Raw genomic sequence first — 20,874 nt, forward strand, 5'->3', positions numbered from 1 at the left:
CCAGGCAGCGTCTCATTTATCCTCCCGACTCGGAGGTGCAGGTATTATTATTTCCTTTCTCCAGAGAAGGGAAGTGAAGCTCAGAGTTGAAATAGCAGAGCTAATATGTGACGAAGCCAGGGTTTAAGCGTGGCCCCTGGGGGGTCGTACCCTTCCCATTAAGCCTCACTGACCTGCACAGACTTCACTGGTGAGCCCTTCTCCTGATGACGTCACCCCAACGACCGTGCCGGGAAGCTGTCTGGCCATCACAGTAACGGGTGTGAGTCACAGATGCCGACAAAGCCAAGCCCGGGTGCGATGCCCTCTTTGGAAGGCACTGAGTCACCGGGGCTGGGGCTGAGATGCAGACACAACAGCACGGGAGCGCTCAGGTTTCGCTCTCCAGCTGGTCATCAAGGGTAGGGCTGTCCACAAATGCAGGTCCCCTATATAATGGTACACATACCGTGAGCCACAGAAGCAAGCCACACAGGTCATCTTGAAATATCGGGCCCTTACATGAAATAAGTAAAAAGAAACAGGTGACATTCATTATAATCGTGCATTTCATTGAAACCAATACGCCCCCTATCATTTCAACATGTAATCCATGTGAAAAATAAATATTCATGAGCTATCTCACATGCTCTTGTTGTGTCTTTGAAACCCAGTGTGGCTTTTACACTTACGACACATCTCCACTTGGACGAGCCATGTTTCAAGTGCTCAGTAGCCAAGATGTGGCTCGTGGCTACCATGTGGGATGGAGCAGGTCTAGAAGAAGAGCACATGGATGGAGGCTTGGAAAGCTTGCATTGTGGGTGCTGATTCTGACCCACTACCAAGGTGACGTAGCCGAGTGGTTGAGAGGTTGGACCTTGGAGCTCTACTTAGCAGCCTTTGAATTCCAGCCCCACTGTATGCCCGCTTGGGCAAGTTACTTAGCCTCAGTTGCCTCTGTTTCCTCACGTGCAAAATGGAGACAAAACCATGACCTGCCTCACGGGGTTTTTGTGAGGAAGAAATGAAGAAGTGCTTAGAACAGTAATGGGCGGCACGTAGGAAGCGATATAAAGGCATTTGCTACTGTTATTATTAATCCCACTGGGACTCAGTTTCCTTTCTGTAAAATGAGGATGTTGAAAACAGATGACGATTAAGATCCCTTCTCGCTCTGTTGTTTAATGGAACACAGGGGTGAGAATCCAATTCTGGTGCTTTGTCTCATCTCTGAGCGTTAGCTCTGAAGCCTGCCTGGGGCAAGATCTCAGATCCAGCCTGTTTCTAGAGAGGAGGCTTGTGAGTCGCTCCATGGCCTGCGTGGGGGAAGTGGGTAGAAAGACTCGCTGCCTTGTTGGTCGTCCACATTAGAAACGTGTCCCCTCCATCCGGGGCGCGTGTTGATTTGCTCCCTGGACAGCCTCCAGCTCCTCAGAGAGGCCCCCACAGACACTTACAAGTCCCCATGTATAATCCCTCAGCGATTCGAACCTCTGAGCGCGAAGAAATCCAAGCGGGGCTTACAGTTTGGAGAAAAACTCATCCTTTTCCAAGTGCCTCCTACACCCGCTAATAGAAACAAACCCCCAGAGAGGCTGCTGACCCTGCAGCTTTGCCCACCAGCTGTCCTTGGGGCTGAGAGACAAATGGGAAGCTGGGCGATCAAAAGGCCAAAGGCTGGAAAAGCCGCGAATGAAGATGCCACAATCGAAGCAATAGCAACCCCAGAGGTCGCACCTCGCTGGCTGGCTTCTTTCCCCTAGAGACCAAACTGGTGAGGAATAGAAACTGAAGGTGGAAACAGCCCAGTGGGTCAGGCACATCGTCTCCAGGGAGGCGGGCAGGGGAGAGCGCACCTCCAAACTCCTCTCCAGGGATTGCTGCAGTCCCTCTAGGGGTGACTCAAAGGCTGGAGGCTCTGCAGCTTCTCTTCGAGGGCAGGAATCCAATATGTCTTCCCCAGGAAGCCAAACAAAAGGATGACGGGCTGCTCGTCTCAGAAGAAGCAGCTCAACAACACGGCCATGGCCCTTCCCTCCAAGCAGCGGTTACCTCCCAGCTGCTCACGTAGACGTGCCAAGAGCTACAGTCCCCCCGCACTCAGTAAGCCCTCACCCAGAGCCCACCCTGGAAGGAGAAATGCCGAAGAACTGGAAATCAAGCCCCGTCCACGAGGAAGGACTCAGGACCACTCACGGGGCAGAGTAATGAGAACGAAGCGCCATCCTTGCCCAGGAGGAGGCGGGAGGAACACTCAGAGGCCTTAGACGATTGAGAGTGAGTCCTGAGTCCTTTGCCTTCTCTAGGCTGAGCCAGAGAGATGTTTCTGCACCTCCCTGACTGAAATATTTCAATATTCTGCCCTGCTTGAGTGCCCTTGATGCCCATGGCGAAAGGGACCACATTCTCCGTGTGACCTGCCAAGAGCCCCTTGGCAGCTGGGCAGCACCACAAAGAACCCCAGAATCCCACGATCTAAATCAAGGGGGCAAACAGAGTGGAGTTGCCACCATGTGTGTGCCATTAGTGTCACTATCTCACACCCATCAACTTCACACACCCCACATCACCTCCCAGGTGAGCAAAAGAGGGAGGTCTTCTTAACTGCAGCAGCCAAGTGACGTCACCCCCACCCAGCAAGTCCCAAAGGGAGTTTCCTGTCTGCTCCATGAAGGAACATAAAGCTCCTACCGGAGCTGGACCCAGGAGAACTGGAATGTGGAGGAAGAGGGTGGAATTTTTGCACACTGCAAGAAGAAGAGCAGCAGTTTTCTTCCATGAGGCCACCTGTGGTTCCGTTTCTGTGCGTCTCCAGGCCTGTTCCTTCTGCTCATTAGGTAAATGTGCCAACGCAAGGAAAGAAATCAAGGTCTGCTTAGCTTCCCCCACTGGCCCTGTCAATCGTGCCGAGGAAGACAGTTCCTGCCACACAGCTCAGGAAATGGGCCCCAGAGGGCCGAGGAACAGCTCCATCCTGCAAATGTATTTACACAGCGCAGTGCTTGTTCTTCCGGTTTCGCCAGCAGCCCACCTCTCCGGAGATGCCCTGGGGAAGTTTCATCACCTGGGAGGGCTCCCAGCAGCTGCTCGCACCGAGTCCCTCCTCGATCATCAGAACAGACAGACTGTCTGGCTGTGCGGAGATGAGGCCACCCCTAGTGAGCCAGCTCAGTGGCTGACAGAAGGTTCTCCAGCCGGCGAGAGCAGACTGGGGCAGGCGGCCCCCCCGCGGCGCTCCCTGGCTGGGGCTGCTTTCTCAGACTGTCTAAGGAGATGCTCTCCTCAAGATGGAGGAGGCAGGCAAAAGCGTGGATTATGGCATCTTTGACAGAAGCACCACTTGGGTATGTGGGCAATGGGGAGAGGTCCAGGGTCAAGCTCCGACAGGCAACACTGAACAAAAAGGACGAGCTATGTTCCAGAGAGATCCAGGGCTGAAAAGGGAGTTCAAAGACCATTCAGTCCTACCACCCATTGTACAGATGAGAAAAAAGAGGTTCAGAGAAAATAATCAACATAGCAGTTAATAACAGCAGCTTTGGTTGTAACCCCAGCTCTACAACTTGCTTGTTCTATAATATAACCTTAGACTTAATCTCCATGAGTCTCTCTCTTCTCATCTTTAAAATGCATGTAATAAAACCTACCTTATACAATGGCTCGTGAGGGTCACATAGGGTAATGAAGTAAATAAAGCATTTAGCACAGTAATTATATAACTAATGATAACGATTATCACTATTATTAAGTAATATGGCCATAATGATCCAGAGAATTTCATCTCAGACAAAGGACTCGAATTCCGTTTTTCAGTGATCAAAAGAGCCTTCACAACTAAGTTACTTTCTGTGTCAGTTAAGAATGTCATTCATCTACTAATAACAGTGGCTCAAAGACATTAGGAGTATGGTCTCCCCTGTAAGACCAAATGTAAGAAGCACAGAGCTGGTAAGGGGGGTGCTCCATGACCCAGACTCCTGTTTCCCTGCCATCCTTAGCTCTTGGCTCTCACCTTAGCTCAAGGTCACAAAGTAGCTGCTGTAGCGCCAGCCATCAGAAGAAACGGAATGGGAAAGAACGGTGAGGCGTTCGTGCCAGTGGAGTCAGCCCTCTTTTAACATGTTTCCTGGAAGCTTCATTCTGTGGCGTTTGCTTGTGATTGGACAAGCCTGGAGCCTGGCTGCAAGGGAAGTTGGACAACACCTGATAAAGGCAGGGGTTTTTTTGTTTTGTGTGGTTTTTCTGTTTTTGGGGTTTTGTTTGTTTGTGGGGATTTTTTGTGTGTTTTTTGTTTTGTTTTTTTCTTGTTTTTGGTTTTTTTGGTTTTTTTGTTTTTTGTTTTTTGTTTTTTTCTTTTTCTTTTTTTCAGAAAAAGGGGAGCGTGGACATTGCAGGATAATGAGCAGCCTTAGCCGTCAGCCACACTCTTTGAGTTAATGGATTAAGTCAGCTCTGGCATCTGCTTTGCATCTGGGACCTTCGAAAGATTCTCCAGATGTTCCCCACCTACCGTGTTTCCCCGAAAATAAGACCTAGCCAGACAATCAGCTCTAATACATCTTTTGGAGAAAAAATTAATATAAGACCCGGTCTTATAGTATATAAGACCGGGCCTTATATTATAGTAAAATAATATAAGACGCATTAGAGCTGATTGTCCAGCTAGGTCTTATTTCCAAGGAAACACGGTATGTCTGCAGCTGCCCCGGAAGCCCAGCCTGGTGTAGGATGGGTGTCTTACCATCCTTCAGTGGCTGGTCTACGTCTTGCTCCTAAGAGCTGACAACCATTTTGTATAAGGAAAGAAATGAATGAAGGAGGGGCTGCATTGCCCAAGATTCCCTCAGTGCCTATAGATTTTGAGGTTGAATTCCTTTTCCTCTCTCTAATTAAAGCAGATGTGAGCAATACGGAGGTGACACCTTCATAATTAATGTGTAAGTCCAATTGTGTCTCTTCTGCTCCACACCATGCAAAGGGGCCCCATTTCTTTCACAGTAAGAGCCAAAGTCCTTCACACTGACCTGCCAGGCCCTAGACAATCACCCCTGGGCACCTCTTTTCCTTCACTTCCCCTCACTCTTCCCCCCTCAGTCAATACCACTCCTACCACAGCAGCCACCTTGCCATTCCTCCAACACGTCAGGTACATTTCAACCGCAGGGCCTTTGCACTTGCTATTACCCTGCCTGGGATGCTCTTACCCCAAGTATCCAAATAATTCCTCCCTCACCTCTTACAAGTCTTTGTTTAAATATCGCCTTCTCAATGAGGCTGGCACTGATCACTCTATTTAAAATTGCAACCACCGTGGACCTCCCAAGGCTGCCACCTTCCGCTGCCTTCCCATAGCACTCCTCACCTTCCAACTTCCCGTGCATTTTATTTATGACATTTGTCCTATTACCACACTGTTCGTTTCTTTTGTTTCTTGATGTATTGTGAGGGTGGGGATGTGGGTCTGTTTTGTTCCCAGCTGCGCCCTCAGCATCGAGAACAGAGCCTGACACACATAGCACATGCATCATAAATATGTGGTGAATCAATGTACATATTGATGTAGCTCTGCCTGGGGGCGAATCAGAACTGCCAATTAGGAAAGGCAGTAGCCAGGATAGGAACAGGTAAGAGTCTGAGGTACCAGCCATCAAGACAGACGCATCCATAGAAAGTCAGATCAAGAAAATGGGCATTCTGGGAGACGACAGAAAGTGAATGATCTATACGTTTCCCAGTCAGATGAGGAAACCCTTCCTCTATCTGTTCTACAGACAAGTCTTTTCATACTCACTCAGTAGATGACAAAACAAATTTCCACAAAGGTGAGTCTAGTCTCTCATATGGTCCTGTTCAAGGACTCAAAACTAAATGATTCAAATCTTAGCCCTGGGTCAAGGTCTCCCTGGCCTAAAGGAAAGGCTTGCTCTCCAAACCAGCCACCACTGGGGTCACTGTTCATTTCCTTCCATCTCCAGCTCCCTATCGACTACATGCCTCCTTCTGAGCTGCTCTTTGTGTGGCTTTCAAAGCACCCTTTCACCTAAGGGTGGGCACTTTTGCAAATAAGACCACCTTGCTCTTGAAAGCAGGTGAAAAGGACTTAACATGAAAGTGAACAAACAGTCACATCCTGACAATGTCGCCATTTATATGCCACAACACCCACATTCAAGGGACGCCTAGGTGACAAGGTAATCTATACTCTGTCCCTAAATCAGCTGGAAATGGGTTTTTTCCTCTCCGGCTGAATAATTTGGAAGTGATTTTGAAAATGCAATGCAAAGAAAGCAGTCCTTTTTTCTTTCTTCTGGCCAGGAAAATACATACTGCTTTCTAGAGTCTGATTAATGTTAAATATGACCTTTTGCAAAGTTGCTTGGCAGGTTAATTTATGGCACTTCCACATTCGAACGTACCAGGCAGTGGCTGTTTATGTGTTTGATGAAGTATTCTTTGTCCGGAGTTGATATGTTTTCCCAGAACTTCTGTAGCTCACTCCCCCTTTTCCTCTCTTACTCTTTCAATCTCTCTTTTACTCTAACTTTGTACTTGGGTATTTAATCAATCTTACTGGGAAGAAAACATGAATACATTTATGAATTCTCAGTCCCTAAGTTGTCGTGCACGCTGTATCAGCTCGTTACCGTATCTCCAAGATAATTCTTCACTCTCATCTCCCAACATCTGCGCTTTTGAGTTCAGGGAGACCAGCTCCACCAAAATCACTTTTAATGTTTGGTTTGCCACGAGAGCTGCTTTGAGGGGCTCTGTCTTGAACAGGTGTATCTTCTGCTTGCATCGTTACTGCCTCGGCCTTTATTCTTCCCTGTCTCAAAAACAGAATTCTACTGAACTAGACTTGAGCCCCAAGAGGTTGTTTCAGCCCCAGGATATAACTAAGTTTAATCAGTATGTAGATATATTCATGGAGGAGAGGCCAACGGATGTGTATCACAGATGTAGGGGGCTCGGGAGGTCCTCCACCCCAAGAAGTCTGACGCGGAAGTCAACTGTTACCTACACGGAAGTTCTAGGATATCAAAGATTTCAGCCTTCCTTCTATAGAGCCTAGAACAAGTGCTTGGCACACAGTTGGTACTTGATTCTCATTGAAAGAAAGAAAGAAGATGAGATAAGGGAGGGAAGGAGGAGAGACCATCTTCTAGAATACAACAACCCTCAAATTCTTCATCGGATGCATAAGGACAAGAGTTTGAGCCCATCAGGCGAGTTTTAGATTTTTATGATAGAAGCCCAGGGATCTGCTAGTACCACCTGGACGGTCACTACCTGAGAAGCTGGTACAGGTGCTAAAAACACCTTTCCCCCACACCTGCAGCTCCCCCTCTGCTGTCAAACTAGGAGTGTGCCTTTGGACTGGCCTGTGGAATGCATCGTGGAGGGCTTTATGACAGTGGTGAGGGCAGGAAGGGACAGGTGACCGGAACAGAGCAAACGGATCGCTGAGCTTCATCAAGGGTCTGGCTGAGGCAAGAGAACCTGGGCTGTGCAGAGGCCAGTCAGGAGAACTCTATGGTTTCTCCAGGAATATTCTGCTGTGTGAAGAAAGAGCGAGAGAAAGGGGATAGTTTGGTTTGCCCAAGGTCAGGAGTCAGCCAAGTGCAGCAGGGGTTCAAGATGACCAGGAATGGTGGAGCCAGAAGGACAAAGTATCCAAGCGACTCACAGGCACAGGGACTTGTGGTCTCTGCTAGCACTTGGCCCACAATTTTTACATTTGGGAATGTGCAAATTATTGGTGGAATCTTTTATGTGTCAGCCATTTTGGCTTCAAACCATACGTTCCAACTCCCTTCGTCCTCCCAAGAAGAAAATGGAGTCGAGCCAGGCAGAGCTGCCGTTCATACTGCACACCTTTGGGGGCTGCTTACGCCATGAAACAGTTGCATTCCAGGACTCTCGAGTAGATGAGCTCACTTGTGAGAAAAAGAGACAGATGTCATCTCTACAGTGCAGTTTGAAGGGCAAAGGGAAAGCTGTCAGCTTGCCATAGTGCCTGAAAACTCCCTATTAGTCCCTGCTTGGGTTTAATGTACAGAAATACTAATAAAACACAAACATCACCAGAAGGGAGCCATGCAGCATAGGAGGTATGAAAAAATAACTCGGGAATCGGACCAAGCTGGGTCCAGATCCCAGCTCTCACTCTAAGCAATGTGATACCAGGCAAATTACTCTGATCCCTTCTTTATGAAACTGTGAATTCTATGAACCTTGCAGGGTTGTCATAAGGATGAATTGACTGAGACGTTGGGAACAACTAGCACAGAGTTTGACACACAGTGAGGACTTGAGAAAAGCTTCTTCTCTTTACCTTTATTGCTATGAAGGAATGGCAGGAAAAGAACTGGACCAGAACCAAGAGTCATGGGTTCTAGTTCCCGCCCTTCCATTAATGAGCTATGTGACCTTTGTAAGGTCACTTTACTTTTCTGGGCTTCAGTTTCCAGAGAGAGTTGAACTGGATTCACTCATCCAACAAATGTTACTGCACTCCTGATGTGTGGCAGGTGTTGCTCATTAATAAATATGTATGTGAAATAGTGGTAAGTAAGCCACAGATATGAAAATGTAGTCTTATAACAGACAGCTACTGGGCTGCCCCTTTAGACTGAACAGTCAGGGAAGACCCATGTGGGTGGTGATTTTTATACTGAGGCCACCAGTGAGGAAGAGCCAGCCATGGAAAGATCAAGGGGAGATGCTATACAGACAGAAGAAACAGAGACTGCAAAGGCTCCCCCAAAGAAGCACGCTCACATGGCTTCTAACCATCTTTATCTTATGTTCTCCATCACTTTTGCGTATGACTCTGGGCTAAGTCAAATGACAGGTCTTTGATGAGTTGATGACTGTTATTAATTGGTGGAGACTGCTACAGTTAGACAAGTTCTGCTATGGCCCAATGGGCCAATGGAGAGAATCAGAACCAAGGCTAGAAAGAGAAAAGTATGGCTAACAAAGGCAAAGCAATAACTGGGTGGTGGGCCCAAAGGGGTATGGTAGAGACTGGGGCCAGCTTCCTTCCGAAGCAGCCAGCATAGCCATTATAAGACCTGGAGAAACAATAACAGAAGCTGGTTGCTTGGGCAGGTAGATGCTTTTCTGAAGCCCTTTCACTAAAGCTGAGGAAAGGTGGAACTAAATCAGAAAGAAACTCCTCGGATGAACACAGAAGTAAGGGTTTCATCTAGGAAAATTCTGACCTCAGGTGACAGAATAGAGATATTCAATCACTCACTTGTTCATTCAAATATTTATTGAGGGCTCCATCTTCTTCTAGGCCTTGGTCTAGTTTCTGGGGCTACATCACTGAACACAGCAGACAAAAATCTCTGGCCTCCATCCAGTGGGGGAAACAGAGAAGCCAAAGCCTTTAACCTAGACAAATGGAGATGCTTTATTTGCTCCAAATATTGACTGACTCATCTGTGCCTTAATGCCGGTTCCATCACCAGGCTCCGTGCTTACCAGATCTGGGCATGCAACCACAGGCCCTACATTTGTACGAGTTTCACGGCTCTGAAAGCACTGATCTCTTTTCGTCCTCACACCACCGTCCAGGTGCATGAAGGGGAAGGAACCTGCTCAGGCTCACTCCCTGAGAGGCTGGACGCTCCCTCAAGTCGTCCTGTAGTGAGTCTGGTGTTCCCCCAGCTACGTTCCTTTCTACTTAGTATAGCAGATGCTGTCCTTCTGTTGAGCTACCCTACACGAACCCTCCCAGACTTTATATTGGAAGCAAGGACCGTGAAGAGGCCAGAGCTGAGAGAATCCATTCTGTTCGTGGGTAGCAGCTGCAATTCTCAGTGTCCCACAGCAGCAAGTGTTGTCTTTGCCGCCTTTGTTTTTTACACAATTTTGAACATTGTTCCCAGGTGTACAGTGTGTAATCCAGGTACTCCAAGCCTCCGGAAGTTATTTTGAATTACCCAGCGTTCCTTTTGATAAATTCTTTTTCTGCTTAAATTAACCAGATTTGATTTCTGTAGCCAAAACTAAGAACTAGGACGGCTACACTTACAAAATCCTTTGTCTCAATTTACCTACAAGATAGGCTAGTTTTTCTACAGTTAAAAAAAAAAAAACCCTTGGTGCCTTAACACAGTAATGGTTTCTATCTTGATCACACTTCTTGTGCTTCAGGTTGGCCACATTTTCCCAAGAAAAATTTTAAAATATTTTTTAAATACACTAACAGAATAAAAATACACTAACACCGTGTTTCCCCGAAAACAACACCTAGCCGGACAATCAGCTCTAATGCATCTTTGGAGCAAAAATTATATAAGTAAAATAAGACCGGGTCTTACATTAATTTTTGCTCCAAAAGACGTATTAGAGCTGATTATCCAACTAGGTTTTATTTTCAGGGAAACACGGTATCAAATTTTGTGGGATGCAGCAAAAGCAGGGTTTAGAAGGAAATCTGTAACAGTGAATGTATTAGCAAAAAGAAACACCTAAAATCAATCACCAAACACCCACCTTAGGAAATTAAAGAAAAGAGATAACATAAATCTAAAGAAGTGGAATAAAAGAAATGATAAAATTACAGCAGAAATCAATGAAATTGAAAACAGGAAATCAAGAAAGTCAACAAAACCAAAAGCCGGTTCTTTCAAAAGATCAATAAAATTGATAAGCCTCTATTCAGACTAACCAAGAAAAAGAGAAAGAAGATACAAATTACTAATATCAGAAATGAAAGAGAGGTTATCTCTATTGATCCCATGAACATTAAAAGCATAATAAAGGAATATTATGAGCTCTATACCCACAAATTTGTTCACTTATATGAAATGGACCAGTTCCTTCAAAGATATAAATTATCAAAACTCATACAAGATAATATAGATAATATATAATAGATAATATAAATAGACCTATATTTATATCAAAGAAATTGAATAAGAACCAGGTCCAGATGGTTTCACTGGTGAATTCTACCCAACATTTAAGGAAGAAATTCTCTATAATCTCTTCCAGAAATAAAAGCAGAGGAAAAATATTTCCTAACTCATTCTATGAGGTCAGCACAACCCTATACCAAACCCAATTAAAAACCTTACAAGCAAGGAAAACAACAGACAAATATTACTCATGAACACAGATACAAAAATACTCAACAAAATATTAGAAAATCAAATCCAACAATGTATAAAAAGAATTATATACCATGATCAAGTGGGATTTATTCCAGATACACAGGGTGCTTCAACATTTAAAAATCAATGAATATAATCATCTCATGCAAATACCAACAGGCTAAAAAAGAAAAATTACATGCCCATATTGATAGATGCAGAAAACACATTTGACAAAATCCAACACCCATTCAGAAGAGAAACCCTCAGCAAAATAAAAAGAGAACAACCTCCTAAACTTGACAAACCCCTACAGCTAATATTATACTTAATAGTGAGAAACTAGATGCTTTCCCCCTAAGATCCAGAACAAGGAAAGGATGTCTTCTCTCACCACTCTATTCAACATCATACTGAAAGTTCTAACAAAATAAAATAAGAGAAGGGAAAAGATTTGCTTGCTGATGATATGGTTATTTATGTAGAAAATCCCAAATAATCAACAACAACAAAAAACTTCTAAAACTAATATACTATAGAAAGGTTTCAGGATACCAGGTTAATATACAAAAGTTGTTTCCCTATATACCAGCAATGAACAATTGGAATTTAAAATTAAAAACACAGTATCAGCTACCTAAGCACCAAAAAATTGAAATAGTGAGGTATGACTCTAACAAAATAAGCACAGAACCTGAGAAAAAAGATAAAATTTAGATAAAATAAATAAAAGATCTAAGTAAGTGGATAAATATCCCATGTTCATACATAGGAAGATTCATTGCAGGTAAGATGTCAGTTTTTCCCAACTTGATCATAGATCTGATACAACCTTAATCAAAATCCTAGCAAGTTACTTGTAGATATCAACAAAATGGTTCTGAAGTTTACACAGACAGGCAAAAGACACAGAATAGCCAACACAATGCTGAAAAAGAACAAAGTCAAAAGACAGGCATTACCTGATTTCAAGACGACTCTATAGGTACAGTAATCAAGACAGCATGGTAATGGAGAAAAAATAGACAAATAGATCAATGGACTATAAGAGTCCAGAAATAGACCCACACAAATATAGGCCACTGGTCTTTGACAAAGGAGCAAAGGAAATTCAATAAAGAAATGATAGTCTTTTCAACAAATGGTACTGGAGCAATTGGACGTTCTTAGGCAAAAAATTTTATCTAGAGACAGACCTTCTACCTTTCACAAAAATTAATTCAAAATGGATCACATACCAAAATGTAAAAGCCAAAACTTCTAGAAGATAACATAGAAGAAAATCAAGGCTGAGCCTGTGTTTGGAGACGAGTTTTCACATACAACACCAAAAATGCAATACATGAAAGAAAAAGATTGGTAAGTTAGACTTAATAAAATCGAGAATGTCTGATCTGCAAAGGACGCTGCTAAGAAATGAAAGGTAAGGCACAGTCAGGGAGAAAATATTTGCAAAACACCATCTGATAAAGGCCTTGCATCCCAAATAGAAAAAGCGCTCTGAAAAATCAACAATAAGAAAACAACCCAATTTAAAAATAGACAGGGGGGTGGCCGGTTAGCTCAGTTGGTTAGAGCACAGTGCTCTTAACAAGGTTGCCGGTTCAATTCCCACATGGGCCACTGTGAGCTGCGCCCTCCACAACTAGATTGAAACCACTACTAGACTTGGAGCTGATGGGTCCTGGAAAAACACACTTAAAATAAATAAAAGGGTTTTTTTTAAATAAATAAATAAAAATAGGCAAACGATCTAAACAGACACTTCACCAAGAGAGATACACACATGACAAACAAGCATATGACTAGATATCCCACAGTGTAACGCATTAGGGAACTGCAAGTTAGAACAATGGGATACCACCACAGACCTATTAGAATGGCTACAGGCGAAAAGAAACCTGACACCACCAAACGCTGGAGAGGATCAGAGCCACTCGTGCATTGCTGGTGGGGATGCAAAATGGTACAGCCACTGTGTGTGACAGTTTGACCGTTTCTTACAAAGCCAAACACAGTTTCACCGTTTGAGCCAGCAACTGCACGCACAGGTGTTTACCCAACTGGACTGAAACATTATGTCCACACAAAACCTGCACAAAAATGTTCATGGAAGTTTTATTTACAATTCCCCCAAACTGGAAGCAACCAAGACGCCCTCCAATAGGTGAATGAATGGGCAAACGGCATTCCATATAATGGCATATTATTCAGTGATGAAAATATATGCGCTATCATGAGAAGACATGGAGGAAACTTAAACGCATATTGCTAAGTGAACCAAGCTAGTCTGCAAAGGCTACACACTATATGACAGTCTGGAAAAGGCAAAACCACAGAGACATTAAAAATACCAATGATTGCCAGGGGTTTGAGACAAGGGGGTCGGAATAAACAATGGAAGCACAGGATTTGGGCGGCACTGAAACTATCCTGTAAGATAGTGCAATGATAGATGCATGACCCGCGTTTGTCAGAACCCATAAAACTATACAACACAAAGAGTGAATCTTATGTAAACTGTGGGCTTTAATTAATAATAATATATTATTATTGGCTCATGAATTGTAACACATCATCACACTAATGCATGATGCCAATAATAGAAGAAGCAGTGGCAGGGGGAGATATACAAAACTCTGAATTCTCTCCTCAATTCTAGAAATCTAACACTGTGCTAAAAAAAAAAAATAAAGTTGATTATTTTTTTAATTACCTGAGTGGCTTAAAACCACCATGGTTTCTTTCTTGCTCACACTTCATGTCAGGTTGGCTGCCTTTTCCTAATTGGGGACAGCCTGTGTGATGGAGCCTCCCCCTGTTGACTATTACCAGGCACCAGGGCAGAAATAATGTAGAAAATTACGCAATGGCTCTTAAAGCTTTTCCCCAGAATGGATGCATCACTTCTGCTCACATTTCACTGTGAGCAAGTCACTTAGCTACACCTACCTTCAAGGCAGGCTTAATGAATGAACTCTTAGCATGTGCCCAGAGCAGAAAAATCAGGATTCCAGTCATTAGTCCTAATGACGACTCCCTGCTTCCCAGTTCCTTCCCCATGGCCAACATCACCACAAGGACACAGGAGGAGACACCTGTGCACAGGTAACTTCAGGGCGAGTACGTAAGGAAACACTGGCTGCTCCGACAGAGGTCCTGTGAGCCTACACATCCCTGTGAGTGGCACTGCTCTATTTCAGGCAAGTTCTGCCTGCTTCATCACGTCACTCGGAAACCCCTCTGTAAAACCCAGCTCCCTTATGAATGAAGGTCGGCCTTGGCTTCAGACCTTCTGTATCAATTTCCAAGAGGGAAGAAGTCCGAAGAGAGACAAAAGGAAGGCTGAGAGCAAAGGGTGTCTCAAAAAGCCTTGGCCAGGTGTGCAACTAAGATTGAACACGGCACCTTGAGCTGAGCTGCCTCCCGGATGGCTCAGTTGTTGGTTGGAGCGCGGGCTCTCAACCACAAGGTTGCCAGTTCAATTCCTCGAGTCCCGCAAGGGATGGTGGGCTCAGCCCCCTGCAACTAAGATTGAACACAGCACCTTGAGCTGAGCTGCCACTGAGCTTCTGGCTCAGTTGGTTGGAGCCTGTCCTCTCAACCACAAGGTTGCCGGTTCGACTCCCGCAAGGGATGGTGGGCTGTGCCTCCTGCAACTAGCAATGGCAACTGGACCTGGAGCTGAGCTGCGCCCTCAAAAACTAAGATTGAAAGGACAACAACTTGACTTGGAAAAAAGCCCTGGAAGTACACACTGTTCCCCAATAAAGTCCTGTTCCCCTTCCCCAATAAAATCTTTTTTAAAAAAAAAGCCTTTAGAGGGAAGAAGATCAAGGACCTTGGCACCGGACTTCACTGAGTATTGCTCAGCAAGCTGCTGACCTGTCTCTTCACCTGCTGCCACCAAAGCAGATGGCCGGGTACAAAAGGCCGCATGAGTTGGAAAGACTTAGGAAGTTTTGTTCTATTCATGGTGGTTAAGAATGCCTTAAGCATTCTAACGCTGAGAGAGGTCAGTAGAAGAAAAGGTATCACTAAAGACGACTTGAAGTGCATGTGACAAAAACTTATTAATAACTCCAACCAGTTTAAATAAAAACAAAAATGAGCTGGGCTGTATAACCAGGAAGTCCAAAGGGCAGGGCAGGTCTCTTTTCCAAAATGTCTAGATTCAGAGATTGATTTAAACAATGTTGTCAGTTGTATGTGTCTCTCTCTCCTCCCCACCTCCCACCTCCCTCTCTCTATTGACTTTGCTTTTCTGTGTTGATTTTATTCTCAGGTAATTTTCCCCCATATGCTACCAAATTGGCCACCTGTACCTCTAAACTTAGTACGAATTCAATCTATCCCAGAACAGTTATTTCCTGCAGGAAGAGAGACAGAGATACAGACAAAGAGACAGAATACGTCCACCGATGGTTCTGGCCAAAGTCCCAGAAGGATGCTGACTGATGCAGATTAGGTCACACAGCTGTCCTTGAACCAATAGTATCCATGATCACTGTATTCTGATCTCACTGGTTCGACGTGAAATAGGCTTCTTGTTAGAAAAGGGATTTGTTTCCATAGGAGAGAAGGGGAAGAGACTAACTCTACAGCTACCAGAGTCTGTTACAGTGGGGAGATAGGCTCAAGCAAACACACACACACACACACACACACACACACACACACAGAATCAGACAGCCCTTCCATCCTCAAACTGCCCATCTTGAAATGGGATATGGCTCCAGGACTGCCTAAGGCTGAAGAAGATAAGAGTCACTTCTCCAGAGCCACAGCCCTGCTCCCACCCTCCACGAAGGTGGGACTTGCTACGGACACTCTCAGCCTGTCCTTGGTTGGACACCTCTGTAATACGCATACTCACCCCATGCCCCACGCAGAACCTGTGAGTATCCTGAAGAAAATGCTGATCTGTGTCTTTCTTTGCATTCTACCATGTGGCCCAGGAACAGTCATTTGATTCACGTGGAATGGATGCCTGCATCTACGGCTCCATAGACAGACAGAATAAGGACTTTCTAAGAAAAGTAGAAGACGTGGGCCCTGGCTCCACGGTCTTTTTACTTCGTCAAACAACGAGTAGAATACCTTTTCCCAGGACAGATTTCCAAACAAAAGCAGCAACAAATATAAACTAACTCCATATGATCTGAATAATCTGCTAGTTATCGGAGGATGCCAAGTACCTGAGTAAACAAACTCGGGTTTCCACAGTTACGGAGTTCACTTGGACACAGCTTTTCCTTCTTGGCATTTGTACTCAAATCTTAACCACCCTCTGGAATATGCTCCTCAGATGAGAGGGACACATGGTGGATGCAGAGAGCAGCTTGGATCGGAAGGGCCTATGATAGAGCAACAAGCCCTGGGGCTCTAATGCCTGCTGGGGTCTAGAATAGTGTATGGCTGCCTCCTTCCCCGGCCACCATGCCCCACTCATCTCAACCGCCTTCCATCTGGGAATAGGGAATTTCTCCATGTGCGGAAAGTAGAAATCCCTCCACTCTTTCCTCCCTTGACATATGCAGACTGCACATTAGTATGGTAATGTGTCGTGCCATTAGTGAGTAACGTGCTGAATAATTAGGCTATGAAAATCTAACGGCAGGGATTTTTGTTTTATTAGCAATTTTCCATCCTATTGTGTTAATTTCATCTCCTGTCAGCCAGCTTTCTAAGTAAACAATGATCACAAGGAGACATCATTTCCCGGCACATTGGGCTGCCGTGGGTGACTTAACAGACCAGAAAATGGCTTCCGTTGCTTTTTGTCTTGCAGTCTCTGTCTTCTGTTGATGTCACAATATTGTAGTGCCTTGTTTCTTATGGCCCTGGAATACTCATTTCCATTTTGGTCTGTGTGTGCCTCTGCCGGTCTGTTCTCAGTCTATCTCCACGTCCATCTTTGGTTTTCTTCTTCCTCCTCTGCTCTCCATACCCCTGTATGCCTACCTGTAATGACACGGCATTTGCCCAGAACCTTCGTCTAGTCAAAGAAGTCCTACCTCCATCTTGCATTCTCTTCCCTCCCCGCTCACTTTTCCCAGGCACCTTCTTTCATTTCTTCCACGTTCCTCCCAACTCACCTGCTTTCCTTCCTCCTCGGCTATCTTCTCAGTATCCCTTTCTCCCGCCTCCTTCCGTTCCTCATTCTGCCCAGCTATCTCTCAGCTTCTCACCCCCACCACCCAATTCATTGTCTCTTTCCTGCTCGCTGAGATTTCTGGCTGACAGATGATTAATATTTGGCCCAGCCATGTTGGAAAATGTAATGCTTTTTCTGTGCTTTCCCCACAGTCATCAAACATCTGCAAGTTTCTCCCAGAGCTGAGAAAAAGTTCTGTTGCTTAGGCTGTTGCTGCTGGCCAAGTTACAAAAGCAGCCGCCACATCCCTGAGAAAGATGGTGGGGACAGATATTGGCAGCATTTACCTGGGTCACCATGAGGGACAGAGCTGGTAGGAGAGGGGTCATGCTGATCAGTGACCCTTCTTCCATTCTGCACCTTTCTCTCCGACTCCAGGACAGTATAAATCTGGATTCCTCCAAGGCTGGATAGGGCTTACTGGCTCTACTCAAATATCCAGGCCAAAGAACTGGAGCAATGAGGTAATATCTACTTTTAAAAAGATATGGCCAAATGCCAGTAACTCAAGTGTTGGATCTACGCATCCATAGAAAACCGATAACCTAGCAGGCTGCCATCTGGGGCAGCAGTGTGAGACGAGCCAAAGAAATCCATAGTTTTCATAATTAACCCACAAAATGCAACATGGTTACTCTCCCTGATAAGGAACACACACGCTATCCCTTTTATTGTATCCACCCTTCCCTCCTCATTATTCTGCCACGTTTCTCCACCTCTTCTCTATAATACCCAATACGTACATGGCTATTAGACTTCCTTGAAAACCAACTGCCGTAACAGATGAGATGTTTACCCCTACAAAGCCTGGCATGCATGACTCTTGTGCAAAAGATACCCTGGAAAGGTACAGGGAGCCTTTGAAAAGCACTGAGACCCAAAGGATCTGATATTTTTGTGAATCTATCATGTACCCAGAACTATGTGATAGAAAACGCAAAAGAAATGAGGAATGGATCAGTGATGAAAATAGAAGAAAAAAAAAGAAAAAAGAAAAAAAGAAATGAGGAATAACTTCCGTGACCTCAAGAACATGTTGATCAGACAATAGAGTAACAATAGATGACCGTTAGATTGCGTGAAATGAGCTACACATGTAATTATACTTCAAAAGAGAAATAGTTAGTGTGGTTTAAGGCAGTCAAGGGTGACTTAAGTCGTATTTTAAACATTCCTTGGTAGAGAAACAAAATAATCAAAGTACGAAGGTGGTTTGTGATTATGTGGTCTGGGATCACAGAAAAGGCAGCCTTGCTGAGGTGAACAGTAATCACTCCTGGCAGTAGAAGGTGGCCAGTGGGCACCCCCAGCTGCCAGCTGGCACAGCCACCTAGCAAGTGTCAGCCCAGGATTGGACCACTAGGACCATAATGTGTAGTTCACCGTGGACCAATCTTAGAAAGAGAGAGGGGCTAGCCAACCCTCACTTCTGTCACACCGCTTTTATTTCAGCTCTCATCACCTGTCCATATCAATATCTTGCATCAGGCACACAAACACCCCCCCATGCTGACTGCTGCACTAGCTCAAATCACCAGCCAAAACCGCCTTCTCCCTGCATTCAGCACATCAGCATTCAGCACCACGGCCAGCGCCTGAGGCAGCTGAAGGGAGAGAAACCCAGAAGGGGCAGCCTGGAAATACTATATAATCATTGTCTCCGTTTCCACCCATGGAGCCCCTCTTGTTTCTGATGCTTCCTTCCTAGGGTCCACTCAAGAACACTGTGTCTGGGTGTCCATAAATACTGACTAGGTTATACTACATATTCACTCATTAACCTGTAGAGGAAGAGATTGGAAAGCACCCCACCCGCCCTCCTGCATATCTGCATAGCTCCTCCCCTCTCTAAAAAGCTGATTGCCTTTGACAACTGCAAACTCCTTCCCAACCCTCTGGCATCTGGTGACTAAGAGAGCGTGGGACTGAGAAACCTGCTTTAGTCATTATTATATTGTGATCTCCCTGGCCTCTGTACCTTGGTCTGCAAAATGGGGGGCTTGGCAGGGTGGATAAATGAAATCAAGCCTTCTCTACTATCAGAGCTCCCTGAAGAAAGGATGATACGCCTGTAAGGTGGTGTTTATTAGTGGCATAATCCAGGTGCTTTCTAAGGTTCGGAACTGGTATTAAAGGGTAATGGCTAACTGTTTCATCTTCTCAAGTCTACATCAAGCAGAATGTCCTGGCGTTAAAGGAATGATCTGCTCTTGTTTTCATCTGGATTTTCACCATTTGCGTTGGCTTCCTGATGGCAGAAAATATGCTAAGTCAGTTGGGCCCAAGAATATAAATTGACTTCCCTGTTTGGTAATGCTCTCTGTCTGTCTGTCTGTCTGTCTGTCTCTCTCTCTCTCTCTCTCTCTCTCTCGCTCTCTCTCTCTCTCTCCCCTCCAACTCTTTGTTGAGTTGATACAAGCAACACCTCAACAGCTGTTGCCCCAGTAGCCACAGCAACAACAGGCAACAACAGCCTCAGCAGCAGAAGAGGAAGCGGTGAGCAGAGCATCAGAAGCTTTCCCCTCCCTTCATGTCAGGAAGTGAGAAGCTACGCCAAGTGATAGGAGAGGGCTGGCTGCTCTAGAATCTCAGCTCTCCTCCCAGAGCCTGGCACTGGGCACAGGAGTTGCCATGAGCACACACACCAGCAGGGCAGCTTCCAGCTGGCATGGGGAGCTACACCCTCGGCACTGTTAGGAAGAGCTGGGAAGGAAACAGCCAGAGCCAGTGTCTGGCTAGAGCCGAGAGGCAGCCTTGATAAGATTAGGGGATCTCAAAGCCAAAAGTAGGCACCATGGAGTTGGACACTGTCTCTCGCAAGGAAATCCATCTGTCCTTGAGACTCAGGGAGGGGAAGTCCTTTCCTGAAGGTCACGTGGGGATGGAAAGGAAAGGCCAAACTTTTCCAAAGGATTCTCTGCTTCAGAACTAGAACCAGAAAGTCAGTAAATCAACACAGAACACCAAAGTAAACAGATTCTCTCATCCCTCTGGGCACTGCCGACCTGAGCCAGGCTTCCAGACAAAGCCCCCAACTCAGGGCCCATTCCTCACAGTGCACGACATATGGATAATGTGGGAGATTTGGAAAAGCCTTCTAGAAAAGGCTCTAAGTGTTGGTACCTTTGCCCGAGAGAGCAGACCCTGCTCCACACTGTACCATCTCCTCTGGGGGCAAGCCCCAACATCTCTTTGAATCAGGCTGCTCATCCACACCTTTTTCCAACATCACAGCCCTGGGACTTGGGGCTCCAGGAGAGGGATCGCAGCCTTTCCCCTAACCCAAGTCTAGCCAAGATGCCCCCTCCCCTCTCCCAGCAGACACTCTGCTAAAATGTCTGAGAATTAGGCACCCAGAGCAAGGTGCAGGAAGGAGAACAGTGATAGTGTCTCTGATAAACAGCAGGGGGACCGACAGCAGGGCCGGCAGGGGTCCACAGTGAACTCTGGAACCAGGTGGCCTGGGGTCAAGAGCTGGCTCCACTCCTGCCAGCTACGCATTCTTGCCTATATTATTAAACCTTGGTGCCTCAACTTCCCCATGCACAAAACAAAGATGGTAACAGCAGCTCTGATGCCTTGGCAATGCTGAGGGGCTCAGGGAAGAGCACGCAGGGCAGCGCCGGG

The 20,874-nt window shown here is 45.5% G+C and overlaps 1 protein-coding gene across 2 annotated transcripts in view; it reads right to left on the reverse strand.

Annotated features, from left to right (window-relative positions):
• The window catches only part of LOC141567617 (uncharacterized), a 341,191-nt gene that overhangs the window by 205,502 nt on the left and 114,815 nt on the right, over positions 1 to 20,874 (reverse strand). The window contains exon 1 of one of the 2 annotated variants that reach the window (XR_012490420.1): positions 174 to 471. The exons of the other annotated variant lie outside the window; for it this stretch is intronic. The gene's annotated coding sequence lies outside the window, so the exon portion shown is untranslated. Of the gene's footprint in view, positions 1 to 173; positions 472 to 20,874 lie in introns of those variants that run through there. 2 annotated transcript variants of the gene reach the window in all.

Source organism: Rhinolophus sinicus, linkage group LG11 (assembly GCF_036562045.2).
Source record: "Rhinolophus sinicus isolate RSC01 linkage group LG11, ASM3656204v1, whole genome shotgun sequence".
In the NCBI taxonomy this organism is placed as follows: domain Eukaryota; kingdom Metazoa; phylum Chordata; class Mammalia; order Chiroptera; family Rhinolophidae; genus Rhinolophus; species Rhinolophus sinicus.